At 41.9% G+C, this 16,995-nt stretch overlaps 1 long non-coding RNA gene across 1 annotated transcript in view; it reads right to left on the bottom strand.

The window, feature by feature from the left end:
• Positions 1–8,109: 8,109 nt before the first annotated feature.
• LOC143434666 (uncharacterized) overlaps positions 8,110–16,995 on the bottom strand; it is a 29,994-nt gene continuing 21,108 nt past the window's right edge. The window contains exon 7 of the long non-coding RNA XR_013104322.1: positions 8,110–8,328. This is a non-coding gene — a long non-coding RNA (uncharacterized LOC143434666). The remainder of the gene's footprint in view (positions 8,329–16,995) is intronic.

Genomic DNA, 16,995 nt, shown 5'->3' with positions numbered 1-16,995 from the left:
TTGTCACCCTGCACAAAACTCAAGTTCAAATGAATCAAAAAAAAAAAATCTCAACATAAAACCAGATACACTAAATCTAATAGAACAGAAAGTGGGAAATAGTCTTGAACTCACTGAATCAGGAGACAACTTCCTGAACAGAACACCAATGGCTCAGATACTACGATCAACCTCATGTAATTTTCAAAAGCGAAAATAAAAATAACACTTGCATCAAAGACTTCATCTCACAGTAGGACTCACAAGAATAAACACATGGGTATCCTTGTTATACTTGGTCAGCTGGGTTTTTTTTTTTTTTTTGAACAAATGCTTTATTGGAAATTAATTTTGGGGGGTATTTTAGTAGTTACAATTTAAAATCAAGGACTAAAATAATGGAACGGGTTTAAGGAAGACCTGATCATTCCTGAGAAAGAGAAATAAAAATTATGTGCCTATTCTATCCAAGCCGTGTGTTAGACATTTCACATTTTTTTTTTACCTTGTCTAATTCTGACAACAGCTTTCCAAGGTATTTTATTCTTGCTTTGCAAATGAGAAATTAGAGGCTTAAAGTCACAGAGCAAGTTAGAAAAGAGCCAGTTTTTAAAACAAAGTGCTGTCAAATTATAAAGTTATTTCTTCTACATGCTGACGGCTTCCTGCTCTAGTTATTTCTTATCATGAACACTGTTATTATATAAATGCATGCAATGTTTAAATAACCTCTCTGCGATGTCTATAAATAATCTCTGAACAAGATGACCTTACCACGCACACCCCTAGGAAGTTTCCATTGTCTTGGTGAAATTATTCAGAGCATTGTTCTTATGGTTACTGTGCTCATGACTGACAAAATCAACTTAAAGGAAGGTTTTGTTTTGGCTCACGGTTTGAGAGCACAGTTCCATGGCTGCACAGGCACAACAGCAAGAATATGAAGTAGCTGGTCACATGACATGCTAAATCAAGAAGCATAAAGAAATGAATGATAGTACTTGGCTCCCTCTTCAATCTGTCTAAACCCTAGACCGTGAAATAGTGCCACTTATGTTTAGAGTGGTCTTCTGACCTCAGTTAGCCCAGCCTAGAAACTCCCTCACAGACATGTCCATTGGTTTCCATGACAATTCTAATCCCATTAAGTTGACAGTTAAGATGAGCCATTTTTACCACTTTTGATTTCAGAACTCCCCAGTCTAGAAGGTAAATTATGTAAGAATTCTTGAAACTTTTAGACCACCTTGTTCAGAGCTCCTAATGAAGCCCACTCCCAAGCTCTAGGACAGTGATTTTCAACCTTCCTAACGCCATGACCCTTTAATACAGTTCCTCGTGTTGTGGTGATCCCTAACCATAAAATTATTTTTGTTGCTATTTCATGACTGTAATTTTGCTACTGTTACAAATCATAATGTAAATATCTGTGTTTTCCAATGGTCTTAGGCAACTTGTGAAAAGGTCATTTGATGCCCCTCCCCCTAAGGAGTTGAGACCCACAGGTTGAGAACTGCTATTTTAGAAGCAATTTTTCTCCAACTTCATTTTTCCTTATCTCCAGTTTTTATGTGCTGTATTAGTTGATAAGATTTACCAAACACATAAGAACTAGAGCAAATTAAACTGGAAGGAATTTTAAGTCATTTACATACACACAGAACCTCAAGAATCATAAACCACAAAGTAAAACCTGAACCACCTCATCACTTCAGGGAGTTCTTCATATGAAACCCTTTCATCCAGCCCCCTTTGTTCTCTGTCACTCAGCTTAACTTCTTAGATTCTGGGCCCATCTCAGGCTTCAGAGATATAAGATAAAAATCCAAACAGAATCTTTACACCATAGACTCAGCAAAACAATGTAAGCTGATTTCAATTTAGTGAACAGATTGATAGAACATTTTTCCAGTTGTTCTTCTGGAGAACCAGATTTAAATTGTGTTGTGCTAGACACATTGATATGTTCAGAAAAAAATATGTATATATAATATGTGTATATATAAATTGTGTGTATGTATCTCACACACACACACACACATACAGACACATACACACAATCAGGCACGCACATGTGCACCCACACAAACAGATCATGGTGAGATTTTTTTTTTTTTTTTTGTAATGCTGGAGCTTGGCAGGAAAAGCTTCTGTGCATTTCAAATAAGAAAGAAGTTGATTCTCTAAGCTTTAAACAAAATTAACGTGCCACATAACTGTGTGTATGTATGCATATTCATAGAGATTCATGAGCTTCCCTTTGATGACAAAGCATACTACCACTTAGGATACTGCAGGTGTGATGATGGAGAAGACTACCCTTCCTTTAGCATTAGTATGCCTGGCCACAAGAACACAAATCTGAAGACAAAGCCTCCAAATATGGGCTAAATGATGCCTGGAGGCCACCCCATCTTTCCCAGTCACTGGCTTGCCTTATAAAGGCAGACATTCCTCATCTGTGTGCAATGTTCTCATGAGAGTTCACTTCCTGTGCTGTACTTGCTAATTGAATTCCCCAGTGGGGGTGAATGTATCTCTCTGCCAGCTTGAGAATGCATAAACTGTAAATATTGATGACAACAGACTCCCGTCCCTCCTGTTGTTATTTATTTTAAGATGTTTGCTAGGACAGTAGTTTTGCATTTGACATTTATATAGGTCACGATGAGCTAATAGCCACCTGCCATTTGGGATGCCTTTATAATGGACATTATGGAAGACTGTGAAGAAATTCTCTGGCATTTCTGATTTGCATACTAGCTGAGATTAGGCTGATCTTTGCAATAGGCTATTTCAGCTCACACTGGTTATATTAAAGCTAGGTGTTTGGTCAGGAGCTGGGGCTGGGCTTAGCTAAAACTAATGTCTTCATCATTCTCAGATATGTCTTTAGACACTGAAGATGAACCTTTAAGTAGGGGCTTCTAAGAATTTCAGCATGAATGGCATCTAGGCACAGTAACAGGGTTTCAGTGAACCCTGGTAACCATGTAATAGATTACTCTCAAATATTCCCCAAATATCTATGCATGTAACCATGTAATAGATTACTCTCAAATGTTCCCCAAATATCTATGCATTAAAGGCTTAGTCATCAGCCTATGGTGCTATTGAAATGTTGTAAAATCTTTACAAGGCAAGGTATTGTCTTAGTTAGGGTTTCCATTGCTGTGAAGAGACACCACAGCCAAGACAATTCTTATAAGGAAAACATTTAGTTGGGGCTGGCTTACAGTTTCAGAGGTTTGGTTCATTATCATCATGTCAGGAAACATACAATTGTGCAGGAAGGCATGGTCCTGGAGGAGCAGAGAGGTCTACATCTTGATCTGAAGGCAGCAGAAAAAGACTGTCTCACACTAGGTAGAGTTTGAGCACAGGAGACCTCAAAGCCTGCTTCTACACTTCCTCCAACAAGGCCACACCTACTCCATCAAGGCCACACCTACTCCAACAAGGCCACACCTACTCCAACAAGGCCACACCTACTCCAACAAGGCCACACCTACTCCAACAAGGCCACACCTACTCCAATAAGGCCACATTCCTATTAGTGCCACTCACTATGGGCCAAGCACTCAAACACAAGAGTCTGTGGGGGTCATACATATTCAAACCACCACAGGTATAGTAGAAGGAAAGGAGATCGTTGAGAATATGCCCTTAAGGAAACACTGGAGGTGGAGAATGTCCATATCTCTTCCTACTCCTCAGTCACCTTGAGTGAACACCCCTTTTTCTGATACACCCTTGCTTCCTGGTGTGCTGCCCTTCTACAGGCCCAAAATAAATGAGCCAACTGACTGTGAACTGGAACTTCTGAAACTATGATCCAAACTAAACCTTTCCTTCTCAGAATTGACCAACTCGGGAACTTTATTAACAGAAAGCTAATACAGTTTACATTGTGTACTTACTTTTTTTTAAGATTTATTTTATTGTTTTTAAATTGAGTGTACTGTGTTAGGGGGTGCATATGAGTGCAGAAGCCCACTGTAGGCTTAGATTTTTTCACAACCTACTTTAATAACAGTTCTTAAATGCTTTAACCTCCCTTTTAGCCCACCATCCACCAGAGGTAGTGGAAAGGAAAGGTTAACAGGGCAAAGGGGAGGCGGGTGGACCTGTTTAGAAATAGTTCTTTTGGGTAGTCCCAATCTTCCTTGTCAGGATATCAGCAGTTCAGTTTACAGGGATCAACAGCAGCAGCTCTATCTATTTGGAAACACTATTCAGGAATCAGCAACTACAGTTAGATCCAGAAAACACACACACACACACACACACACACACACACACACACAAGGTTCTGCCAATTGGCCCAAGTCAGCTGAAGTGGCAAGAAGCCACTGGAACACCACCAGAAGTTCTTTGGTGCATTTCTCTCTATGAAGTCATGACAAATGGTGACCAGTAAAGAATAGTAAGCCATACCAGTACCACACAGCCTCATCCACTGTCTGTTGCATTATGCTTGTATCCTTTCTAAACATCACGTGTTCTCTCAAGTGTCCACTCTAGCAAAACATCACGTGCCCTTTTTCCAGGTTGTTTCCAGAGAGCACCACATGTCTGCTTCAGCCAAAACTTCCTCTCATAAGATGGTTTCCAGAAAAACATCACATGATATAACTGAGTCGCAAAAAAAAAAAAAAAAAAACAAAAAAAAAAAACAAAAAAACAAAAACAGAAATTTCAACTTCAGCCCCCAGAAGCCAGAAGAGGGTACTGACTATCTTGGAGTTGGAGTTATAGATAGTTGTGAGTTGCTGGAGACAGATGCTAGAAACCAAACTTGGGTCCTCTGCAAGAACATGAAGCACTCTTAACCACTGAGCCATCGGTCTTGTCCACACATTATGTTTCCAAAAGAACAATGATCACGAGGGGCAATGTTGAACATACAGCCTACAGACAGTCTCGCTCCAATGGAACAGCACATACTTCTAACCTGAAGACCTGAGCCTATACAAATTTGTGCTTGCAGATGAAGCCCTACAGCATCTTTTTTCTACCTATGAAATAAAAATAAAATATTTGTTATACAAATCACACAGAACTGTAAATATATAAGGTCCAACACAGTCCTTGTTGAATATCATCTCTCCAAAATTGCTCACTTTGCTTTCATTTTTCTTTACCTACCTCGCCTTCCTGATAAGATATGACTCTCAAGGTGGGAAGAAGCATAGCCTGGAAAGAGAAATGCTTCCTTTTGGACCCTACTGCCTTCTCAGTTTTACCATCATGCTGGGCAGTGAATCTTGAAACTCAAAGGCCCAAGAGATTCTGGTTGATGATAGAGAGTCTAGTTTTAGAGTGTGGGCGAGTTCAGCTGGTTCTTTCTAGCCAGGTGGATTCATTATCCCATAGATCACAGTGCCTGTGACCCATGAGCCAATAAGGGGTGATGATGATGGTGGGGGTAAGACAATGCCAGGCACCATCCATATATCCTGTTGAACTCAAATGTCTCTCTCTGTTGATAATGTATGCTGCACAGGAAGAGATGCAGATGTGACCAGCATCTATTCTTATAGTTCACATGTAAGTTAGTTTTTTTTTTTTCAATATGCAGTATAACATTTTGTTGAGAACCACACTGTCCCATGCTTGGGGGCCAAAATGTCGGGGACTCCTCTATCAGTGTTGGAACCCACACTGCCAAAAGCCTTGGGGGCTAACTGCCCCAAGCTGCTCCAGTCTGAGGGATGGGGTTCAGCAAGAGAGTGAGGACGGACGGACGTGAAGAATGGAAACAAGACAGAGTGTGATTCAATCCTGTTTATTCTTCAGTCTCTCTTCTTCTCTCCACGTCCCTAGTTCCAGTCCCAAGTTCCAAGTTCCTAGTTCCTGTACCAAGTCTCAGGTCCTAATCCCTGTTCCAGCTGTAATAAGTCTCAAGTCCTAATTCTAGTTCTAGTTCTAAGTTACTAGTCTCTTTCCCAGTCACTAGTCCTAAGTTACCTTTCTCACGTCTCAAGTCCCAACTGTCTAGTTCCTAGTTACAAATCTCGAATACTTTCTTCTGTCTGCCTCTCACTTCTAAGTCACGACTTTAAGTCACGCCCTTAAGTCTTGTCTCTAAATCACACCTTTAAGTCATGCCTTTAAGTCTCACACTTTTAAGTCTCACACACCCAAGGGAAGATCCTGGGTATCTAAAACAAGATGTTATCAGAGTGTGCTCAGCTGTTGTAGGCTGTTGTAAAAAAGTCTCTTGTCAGGGTTTATGGCTCAAGATGGCTGCAAGGATGATAGCCGCCTTCTGTCGGCTCCCCACAACATTTCTCAAATATTATCTGAACCCCAAGATTGAAAAGGAAAGAACCATTACAAACAAATGCAGACTGGATTTTGTCCATTCCTAAGTGTGAGATAGTTTTAGACCAAGAGACAGTGCCTTATCTCCCTTTATTTCTCTCACGCTCTTTGTTATTGGACTAAATCGCCTGTATTTCACTTCAGTGAGGTGAGCTAAGAGACAACATTGGATGCTCTGTTATTGGTTAAGCTGTTGAGATGAGACTTCTGATTGGACCATTTGATGTTCCTAGAACTAAATGGGTATTGTGGTTGTGTTCTGTTGATCTGTTTGTTTGTTTGTTTGTTTGTTTAATAATAACTAGAGCTGACTTTTAAATTCATCTCTTTAGTGTTAATCTTGAGGCTGAGTACCCCCAGCCTCAGCCAGTCTCAGCACTCTCTCCTGTGTTTCTGCGTTATCAAGTCTGTCTGCCGTCTGGCAAGAGTCCTTTATCTCTGAGCCATAACAACAGAAAACACCAGGACCTTGAGAAGAATTCTATATATAAAATAAAATAATAAAATAAAATAAAAAAAGAGTCACTGAAGAAGTGCTGATTCCAGGCTTTGATAAAATGGAAGGAAACCCTGTAACACCCTAAACTGCCGAAAAGGGAAACAGACCTTTTCCAAAGTGCCCTCCAGAAGACAAAGGAAAGCTTGGCGGCATACTTCGAGTCAAATCTGAGGCAACTTGAACACCAAGCAAGAATAGCTGTGTCTCAACACCTGAACCTTCTGGAAAAAGAGCACTGTGGTTCATGCTACTGTGCTGGGGAGGTGGAGACCATCCATCTAATTTGGTAAGCTTCAGGTTCAGTGAGAGACTGTCTCAAAACCAAAAAATAAAATACCTTGGGTGGAGAGTAACTGAGAAAGACGTCTGGCATTGACTTCTAACCTCCACAGACATGTACACTCATGCCTGCATGGTAACCCAACGTATATAAGGGAAAATTTCCTGGCTACTAAATCTTAAGAGGGAATTGTTGAGAGGCTATCAGCGTGGCCTCACTATGTTTCTTGTAAATCACTCACCAATTACAAAGGGAAAAACAGAAATAATAAGACAGAAAGGCCGAAAATCAGAATTACCAGCATCATCAATGGCAACAAGACATCCCGAATCTTAAATGTGGTACCCTGAGAATTATACAGCATCTCGCAGATAGTGATTCAGCCAAATGAGCACAGCCTCGATCCAACTGCCTGAGAAGACCAGGCCAATAAAATAGGAGAAACATTTTTTTTTTAGCTTATCCTTTATTTTTATTTTTATTTTTATTTTTATATTATTTTTTTTTGAGGCAGGGTCTCATGGCATCCAACAATGACTCTTATTTTCTTTTTCTGTTGCTGTGGTACAAATATTCTGACAAAGACTACTTATGAGAGAAAGCGAAAGTTCCAGAATTCAGTCCATCATATTGGGGAAGTCAAGGCAGAAGGAACTTGAAGAAGGTGCTCACAACACATCCACAATCAGAAAGCGGAAAGCTGAATGTGTTCATGCTCAGCTCAGTTTCTCCATTTATGAGATTGGCATGCTGCCTGTTGCACTAACAAGAAACCTGCTTTCTGTGTTGTTGTTTTATTTTGTTTTGTTTTGTTTTGTTTTTTGTGTGCTTCAATCTAGAATCTTCTGTGTACAGAACAATTTCTGCCCACAGTGAAGATGGGTTTTCCTACATCAGCTACCCAATAGGCACACCTAGAGGCCCATCCTCCAAGTCATTCTAGGTTCTGTCAAGCTGACAACTCGACCTTGAACTCCTGATCCTCCTGCCTCCGAGTCTGAGATTACAGGTGTGAGTCCTGAGATTACAGGTGTGAGCCACTTTGCCCTGTGGAGTACCGCAGAGCTGAATCCTTTTGTAAAAGAGCTGGTCTATGCTTTTTATCAGGGTCCAGTTCCATGAAGGGCTGAGGAGCTGTGTGGGTTACAGCAGCCTGAAGAGACATGGTCACTGAAAGGAAGATATGAACCGGGTCTGGAACGGGAAACCTCCACAGAGGACCTTGTTAGACAGTGGCTGCAAGCTGAACATGAGCTGAGGGTTAGAAAGAAGTTGTGGAGACGTGTTAACCTCCCTTGATCTGGTGCCCTGTATTTAACACCTTGGGGTAATAAAGGAAAAGAGGATCAAGGAAATCTATTCACATAAGGCAAAAGAGTCATATGTGTGTATAAACGCAGGTCGGGAGAGATCACAAATATGGTTAAGTATTCAGAACTGACTCATCTAGGGGCTGGCGAAGAGCCAGTGGTAGAGTGCTTGTCAGGCATGTCCAAAGTCCTACCAGTATCAAAAAAATAAAAAAATCCAAACAATAAGAACAGCCAAAAGAAAAAAAGCATTCATATCCAGGAAAGGGGGTGAAGAGTGATTCTTTGTATTATTCTTATGTCTTCTATGAATATGAAAGTATTTCAAAATAGAACATTTTAAAAAGGTCAGACTTTCCTTGTGGGGATTTTCCAGAAGGCAGTGAAACAGTGAGCTGTTTTTTATCCCACTGAGAGCTGACTTGAGCATTCTTTCATGGAGCTTGTGTTATCCACCCTGTGCCAGAGACTGTCCAGTTCTGATCCTGCATGCTGCTTCATACCTTCTCCATCCAGTAAGATCGAAATGACACGGAAAAATTCTGACCTCCTTTTAGGGGTCAAGACCTTGTTGCAACCCACTCTCCTCGTTACTATAATGTATGTAATAAACTAGATGTTTTCTAGTGCTAACATATGTGAGTGCCTCTCATTTTTGTTTTCTTTCCTTGGACTTCTCTCTCTCTCTCTCTTTCTCTCTCTTTCTTTCTCATTTCTGGAACTTTCTTTGTCTTAACTGTAACTGAATAGCAATATTGTGGATGCTTCTACAGTGAAATTGAAAATCAAACTACAGTGACTTCTTATGTATAAAGATAGCTGGCATCCATCCAAAGAGGTCTGAGCTGGCAGAATCCCCCTCCTCTGTCCTAAACCTTTGTTTCTCTAAATCATCCAACATCTGCGCAGGTAGAGTCCACAGCCAGACCATAGGCCAGACATGTTACTTTTAAGCATTGGGATTTGATGCTTCTGATCACTCATGCTTGCTCCAGGCTTGGGAAACTGAACCTCTCAGGTTGTACTGGGAATTGCATCTCTCCATCATTACAGGTTGGGAGCTAGAGCTCCAGAGCCCTGGGACATTATTTCCATGAGCCCAGGGCTTGTAATAGAGGTGATAGAATAAAACCAAAGCTCTACCCAGCAGAAGAGACTGGCACACTTAATGTTATTTCTTTTTTTTTTTTTCTAAGTTTAAGGGTTGATCATGCTTTTGATTAAGAGAATCTGAGTGGGACCAAGAGCCTTTAAAGGGAAACATGGTGTCTTTTGGCAGACAGCCTTCATGACCGGGACAACAGAATCCTTAGGTTGCAGAGGCCAGGCTGAGGTACGTGGTGAGCCAGGCTGGAACTTTCCATTAGGTTCTTCCTGCTTTACTCAAGGAATGGGGGCCTCAAACCTTCCCATATAAACTAACTAGCTGTATTAAGTCTGCAGTGAGGCTTTTTTTTTTTTTTCCTAAACTAAAGCCAGCCTGAGACTGATTGGCTTTCCATGCAGAAGTAGAGGGAGGCAGTAGAACCAGGTAGACTTCCCATACAGATCTGGGAAATGCTTGTGGATGGATGGGGGAGGGGGGGTATCTAGCCAGCTTGTGGGGGATAGGCAGGGTAAACATAGGGCTCGGGGCATGATGTTCTCACTCATTCATTTAAATTCTTAAACTATTCATTGATAATCTTCTGTATTTCACATGTGATTTCATGGGCTGGGGACACAGCTGCTGGATACTGCCCCCGTGTAATCAATGGGAGATATACTCAAACAGCAAGGTAACAACAGTGTGGTGGGTGTCACTTTGCAGCCCTGTGGAAGTGCAGGAAAGCAGTAAATTCCCTCTAGTGAAGCTGAGATTGGAGGAGGCAACCAAGTCTTTATTAGGGAGGTAATGATGTTGGGTCTAAAAAAAAAATAACTCCACGTTCATGGGAAAGAGGAGAAAAGGACCTTTCGAGCAGGCAAAAGGTTAGGCACGAAAACCCATACCTCCAGTGACCTGGCTTGATTTACATGGATTCTACTCAGTGAGGCAGCCAAGTCACGTAAGAAGCAGGGATTGAAGTGTGACTCGGACATTCTGTGTGCTGTGTTAAGGACTTAGTCCTAACCATGCTCAAAGGTCACGGGACTGTACGCTGGGGAGCTTTGCAGTCCGCTGTGTAGGAATCACACAGGGGTAGATGATAGTGGTCATAAAGGATTACAGTTAAGAGGAAGTATAAGGTTGTAAGGGAGCAAAGTTTGCTTGGGAAGGGGAAGAGTTAATGCTTTTAAACCTATAGCTAATGATAATTAGATATTAAAGAAAGCATGGGAACTTTAACATGGCCTCATACTTGAGATTTCACCTCCCACACTGGAGTTGGGGCACTCCACCGAGACAGAGAAGGTTGGACCTGAACTAGCCAGGAAGATAGGGTGGATAACTTACTAAAACAATACATCAAAATTCAAGGACCCCAACTGTGACACAGGGACAGCAAGCACCATACACTATCTTCTCCCTCCTTGTCATTCACAGGCATGTGTTCCAAGACATCCAGAGGATGCTGAACCAACCCTGTGCACGAGAGTGTCTTCTGAGCATTTCCAGCTATGCTTCGCCTATAAAAGGTTAATTTTAAAACTCTACTGGTATAAAATAATAAAAGTGTAACTATTATAACATTGCACTGTTAACAAGAATTCATTGATAGTGACATCGTTTCCAAAATGTCATATTGTACTTACATCTTTTCAATTAAAAGAATCACTTTATGGATTCTCTTTGGCATATCCAAATTGCCAGCATCACTATGCCTTTTGGGACCATTTACTAAACTAAGTAAGGAGTATTTGAATACAATCATATGCTATCATGATTCAGTCTAGTAACTGAGACAGCCACTAGGTGATTGATGGATGAGAAGTTTACATACAAGGATGCACTGGACAAAGAGATGAACCATATCAAAAGATGAACAGAGAAAGACAATACAAGATGCCATCATAGATGGAACAGCCAACAATTTTTTAAAAATACTGTTTTTTTTTTTTTTTTTTTTTTTTTTTAGACTTCTCCACAGAAGACTTTTGAACCATACTTGATTCTGGGTAATAGAAACTCCAGAAAGCAAAACTGTGGGTCTAGGAGCACTTACGTGCATGTGCTTGTGGCCAGAGATAAGCCAGCTATGGGTGCCAGAAGTTCCTTTCACTAGGACTTCATAGGGACACCTTGGAGAGCAGAAGAAATGACTGAATAACAGACTGGTCCTCATCCCTGTAATACTTAAACCTTATAATCCAATCAGATAGCTGTATGAGTCCAGCACAGTAGCTGGTCCAAAGCATCTTGTACACACTAGACTGGGGTCTGGTGTCAATGGGAGTGGCTTCCAGACCATTCTTTCCCACCTGGGACAGGCAGGGCTTTGGAAATAGTTTAGAAACTGGAACTTTAAATGAACTTCCCTTCCTTCTATTCTTGGTATTTATCCCAATGTGCTCACTCTGGCATTTTTCTGTTGACCTTGCTTAGTGCCTCTGCTTCTGGGATTTCATAGTTTGTGATGAATGACCTCCACTTAGACAAACCAAAACAGGCACGCTCAAAGGCCATGCCGGTGCAAAAGCTGTTCATTTTACAAACTAAGTGATTTCCCCACAAGCTGCCTATAAATTGCTTCTTGTGGCTTATTTTTTTGAAGGAGGCAGCCACTGATTGCCGACCCAGCTCCCAGATTATTCACCGTGTGGTGATATTCCTTAACCGTCACAAATGCTAATTTCCCTGACCTGCGGAAGCCCAGAAACATGGTGCAAAAACTTGAAGCTGAAAGAGCCATTCGTAGCATGAAAATCCTTTTGTAATTGTAAAGCTTTGCACACATCTGTTTCGTGACCCTCTCCCTGGGACTTTTGTGCACTGTCAACGGTTTCCACATCTGCCCTTCTGTCCTGAGAGGTCCTTTACCATAATTTCTTCTTGCCAGAACACTATCTGATGTCTCGGCTTTTACATACTGAATTTTCATAAAGTTGGGTTCATATAAATTGTAATATTGGCTTTGGCCTGATGTTTCTCCAGTAAATTCCGGGACATTATAGACAGGTGTTTGTTTGCTTCTGTTGCAGCATGAGGATGGGTTCCAGGACATACTACAAATAGCATTCAGCTCCCCAGCTATATATATACCCTCAGCCTACCGAGTGTTTACACTGAGGTAAGGTCAAATAAAGCAGCTTGTTTTGTTTAACTTGATCTTCTAACTTTTATTTTATTTTTAAATTATACTTTAATATAAAAACAATACACACTCGGGATAACTGTGATCCCTCTGTAGTACCAGGGGTCAGTACTGTCAAATCTTTTATGTGCCCTTTCAGAAGTTAATGTGAATAAACACATATGCCTTTAAAAGTAGATTTTATTGCACACACCCTGAGGCAGCATGCCTTTCCTCATCAGACTGCACACTTTTATGCCTTTCACCTTGCTAGAGGTGGATACTCTGGGGGGAGTTACTTCTGATTTCTTTCCCATTTCTCTCTGTTGTGAAAAGTCTCACATAGTCACTTCAGTGGCGCACGTGGGTAGATCCGTAGTGCTGCAGCTCAAGGAGGAGTGGTGTGCATTTGTAGGAAAGATGCCAGTGTGGGGAACTATGCCTGGGAGAAGATAGGTTTTGGAGGGTTCCTGTGGGAGGAGATAGACAGTACCTTGAGACACTGTCTTAGATCGATATAATTCCTTCAGCTCACCCTGACGTTTCCTGCCTGCCCTTTGAAAAATCAAGCCTAGGCAATGGGGCAATGTACATACCCAAAAATGCCACCTTCTCTTTGCCACCTGGCTGTCAGTAAACACGAACAGAAGGACCAAATATTCTACACTGTACGTGCAGGATCTCAAGTGCCACCAGGTGGCCCAGTGCCAGTCACACTTCACAAAGACAGAGAGGTTAAGTAGTCGGCCTGAAGGCTTGATCCTCACTGCAGACAAAACGTTAATCTACCCCCTCTAGAACCCATCCCTTTCCAGCCATCCTACCTCAGTTTCCATATCGACAGCATGCTTTTTCAATTAAAAATGGAAACTTGGCAAGGATAAATGTATGCTGGGAAAAAAAATCTTAAGAAAGGCACCCTAAGAAAGGTCAGCTGGGCTTAGGACAAGTTGGTCAGGCTTCGAAGCCTAGTCAAGATGCTTTCTACCTCTGAGTGTGCAAGACCAGAAACAAGGTAAGACATGAAGCCAGAGGCCCAATCAAACAAGCCCACTGTAGAAAGGAAGTCTAGAAACCACGGAGAGCCTTGATACATGGAGTTTTAGTTTTAATGTGTCTTTGAGGTTTGTTTGTTTGTTTGTTTGTTTGTTTGTTTTAAGGGAAAACTCTTGTCTTGGGACATTGTTCAGATTAAAATGGAGATTAGTAAACACAAGAGACTCATCTTCCCGAGCTGAGCGAGTTGACAGTCCCCTGCCTGGTTTTGATTTATCCAATTCTAGTGTGTCCTTAGCATTTAACTGCTCGAGCTCTTTGTCAAGAGAATGTGGTCTTATTTTAATATCCGAGAGAAGCACGTACTGCTGTAATGTCATAACTCATGAAACAGCCCAGGATATTTTTCTCAAGAAAGCAATGTACGCGTATGCACAAAATCTATGTGGACAGGTTGATTGTGTGTAAGCACAGCCCCTCCGGGTGGAGATGGCGCGTCCTCACTCCTGCTGCAGAGTAGCTCTGCTTCCTGAAGCACTGGCAGAATGACAGGGCCTCCATACAGTCAGTCTTAGTGCACGAACATCAGAGATCAAACAACAAGGAGGGCCTCCGGCTGCAGTACCTGACATTTCTCAGCAGCTCCAGTATGCTAACGGGCAAGCCCAACAGTGAATAAACTAATCAAGCCATTAAAGGAAACAGAAGCCCTCTGCCCTGTTTGATTTCTTCCTATAATGATATAAAGTGCAGCTTAATGAAGTCAAAGGGTCCTGAGCCTCTTGGTGTGTCCAGGCCTTTGGAGGCAGCAGTATTGAGTCGACTTGTGGTGTTCATTACCCAGTTCCTGCTGCCCACCCTGGCCAGTGGGCCCTGCTCACAAGAGGCATTGTAGCTAGGACTTTGTGGGGCAGTTCTGGTTGCTATGGCCCCGCCTGCATTTTGTCTACATAAATTAGACCTTGTGCAGCATATTGGCCTGTCAGGGGACTAGGAGGAAACTGTATATTGTTTCTGGCATCCCTGAGCCCTTCTGCCCCTGACATCTGCTGTGCCTGTGACAGGGAATACATTCTTGACTCATTATCCGAGCAAGTGGAATCCCACCCTGACAGGACCATTAATCAGAATCAAGCAGTCCAGCAGAAAGAGAGAGAGAGAGAGAGAGAGAGAGAGAGAGAGAGAGAGAGAACATGCAAAGAAGTGAGACACTTTCTAACTTTGGCTTTGGTGTCATTCGGGGGTCTGGACAACTAGCAATCCATCTTTCTGAGTGACAGCCCTGATGGATGGCATTATTTATGCTTTTGTGTATTAAAAGACAGCTCTGGCACCGGTTTGTCATTTTCACAGAGGTTTTACAAAAAGTTGAAATTTAATTTGGAGGAAAAGGAGGGCAGAGATCAGAGGAAGCTGGAGAGCTGACAATCTACGAAGACAAGAGAGGGACCAAGGGCATCTGAGTGTGAGGATCGGCAGGAGTGAAGGCGGATGCTGCAAGGTGGGCAGGTGGCGTGGAGATAGCTGCTGCTGCACCTCTTGTGTGTGTGTAGGTTAGGGATACCAGAGGCTTCCATATTAAGATAAGCATATGTTAATCACTGTGTTGAGATGAGTTGCTGTTGTTTTGCTAAAAAATAAAAATAGAAAAATGTGTTTGATTATTTAGGACCTAGATGCTACATACCTATGAAGGAACAATAGTGATTATTTCCGTGACCAGAGCATTGTCTAACATTGCACTTCGTAAGTATAACTGGTAATGATAACTAGTGCATAACAAGTATTTAATAACAAGCAGAGGGTCTGTTCTTCACATGGGTTGAACTACTTCTGGGGGCGTGTGAATGTGTATGGTAGGACTAAGAGTATTAGTCATAGGCACAGGATTGCACAATAAACATTTCTCCTGCTCTGTCCTTCTGATATAGAGAAGGACACAGAAGGGAGAAGAAAGGAGACAGTGGGGATATATCGGCAACGCACGCTTGTAACCTCTACTTCTAACTCTATGCTTTCAAAGGAACTTATGCTCCTATAAAGAGACATCTGCTTTGGGACCCCACAACCAGAGTGCGTCATTTGCTTTAAATTAATAACATGGAGGGGGAAAAGAACCTTCTAATCCTTGCTTTGCTCTTTTTTTATCCTTGCCATGTTGACAACGTCATCCTAGCCTCTCCTTGAGGGTCTGCTGTAGCCCTGTGCCATTCCCCAGCAAGGCAGCGAAGTCCACCCCCTTTCTTGATCATCGGCTCTGGAGGGGATCGTGCCTGTTGTTCATGTACACCGAGCATCAAGCCCTAGCCCCAACAACCATTCTTCCTCCTTTCTGGGACTCGCACCCATTTCCTGGAAGGGCTAAGTGGGATTTTATTTAACAGTCTGGTTTTTTTTTTTTTTCTCTGAAACCCCATAAGTGTAGTCAGCTTTATATCATGTCCTTGGAGGATCGTAAAGAGGCTAGATGATCATTAATAAAACCTAAGAATGTGCATGTGACACGGCAGGAGACCAAAAATTATTCTGTAACAGACAATTCCAAGTCAGGGTGAGATTAGTCTTAAAGAGACAAGCTAGACCAGGAGAGACAAGTGTTTGCGGTGGCATCACACACTCCCTACCAGAATGAATACAATGTCTAGGTCAACAGCATTAGGCCAAAAGGTAGCCAAGTGAAGAAGTCGATATATCAGCTTCCAAATGAAGCAGAATAATCCTGACAAATAATTCTCTGAGAGACACTGCTAGGCTTTCATGTCAGAGTTGAGATCTCCTTAGCTACCTCGCTGACTGGCTTTGTCATCAGACAGTACTAGGCTCTAATGTCAGTTCCGTCTCTGTTAGCCTTTCAAGTGTCAGTGTTCTTATCAATTAAAAGGGATAGTTATAATTACTCGTCCAAGTTCTGAAGATCAAACGTGATGACATATGTAAATTACATCACAAGAAATTCTGGCACATATAGATGCTCAACCTTACAGAATCCACGGGTTTAATAATAATAATAATAAAAATTCCTGCTAAGGTTTTTTTCAAAACTATCATTAGTTCTCTGTGCCTACCCAAGAAACAAGACCTTTGAAAAATACCTTGATCGTTCACTTATTTGCATAAAGTGTCATGTAGCATTATAGACTATGTCTCAATTTAAAACTAGAAGATTGAGTATTGGAAGAGCCGAGGAGAATAAGAAGGCCCTTAGGGAAAATATGAAAACCAAAGACACAGTAGAGACTTTTCCTCTGTCAGAAAGCTCCTACTCCTGTTATTCATACGTCACTCTGGGAGGGGTTGATGGAAAAGCTCAGGTGGACTGGGTATGGGGCACGGTCCTCAGTGTGCTGCAAGGAATTGGAAGCCTGCTCTCTAGGACAGTATACAGTGTAG

This window comes from Arvicanthis niloticus, chromosome 16, assembly GCF_011762505.2.
Source record: "Arvicanthis niloticus isolate mArvNil1 chromosome 16, mArvNil1.pat.X, whole genome shotgun sequence".
Classification (NCBI taxonomy): domain Eukaryota; kingdom Metazoa; phylum Chordata; class Mammalia; order Rodentia; family Muridae; genus Arvicanthis; species Arvicanthis niloticus.
Note: the sequence above shows the minus strand (reverse complement) of the source record. Positions and strands in the feature narration are given on the sequence as shown.